This window comes from Ursus maritimus, unplaced genomic scaffold (genome assembly GCF_017311325.1).
Source record: "Ursus maritimus isolate PB19 unplaced genomic scaffold, ASM1731132v1 scaffold_3, whole genome shotgun sequence".
NCBI lineage: Eukaryota > Metazoa > Chordata > Mammalia > Carnivora > Ursidae > Ursus > Ursus maritimus.
Window position 1 is genome coordinate 94572575 of NW_024425563.1, and position 900 is coordinate 94573474.

Sequence of the window (900 nt, forward strand, 5' to 3'; positions counted from 1 at the left end):
GGCCTGACCGTGCGCCCTTCCCTTGGTACCCGGTCTGTCCGTGCGTCCGTCCGGCGGAGCCTGCGCGGCCACCGCCCCTTGGCCAGGGGGTAGGGGTGGGTGGGTCATCGGATGACGTCAGTACCGCCCCGCCCGCCCGACGCCCCGAGTGAGCGTGCGCGTGCGCCCCAAGCACTGCAGAGCGCCGTGGCTGGGGGCGGCCTCCCTCCTTACCCCGACCCGGGCTGCGCCCTCCTTGCGCGCTGCACAGCCCCGCCTTTCCCGCAGCATTACCCCTGAACGAGAGGGGGGTCGGGGGCCAGTCGGAAGCTGGTCAGACCCCAGGGAACATCACCCCTAAGCCGGGCCTGGAAGAGGCGGGGTTGGGGAGGGTCGCCGGCACGCGGGGCGCGGGGGCCTCGGCGCCCTGGGGTACGTGGCGGCGCCGTCCTGTGGCCCGGCCTCCTGCGCCCCCCTAGCCTCCATCCAGGAGGTGAGGTGGAGCCGCAGCTCCACGCTGATTGGCTGGCCGTCGCACGTTGGTCTCCGTGGCAACCGCCTCCTGGCTCCATGGAAACCGGAGACCGGAGCCGGCACGGCTGGAACGCCGCGGGAAAGGCTGCCCCGGGGGAAACTGCGCGCACGGGTCCCGCGCGCCCCGCAGCTCGGCTCCCGGACACCTGGGCGGGAGGAAGAGGAGAATCACGCCTTCCGCCTCGGCGGCCGCCTCCGCCACACCCCAGGGCCGCAAGCCCTCCCGAGCCTGCCTGAGCCATGCCCTTGCTACTGCCCGGACCCTCCCGCGCTCGCTCCCGCCCAGTGCCAGGCTCCGGCTCCGGGAGACAGATGACCATTGTCGCCACCCCAGAGCTGGGACGGGGGCAGGGAATCAGAGCGGTCATTGTCGTGTGGGGGGGGGGG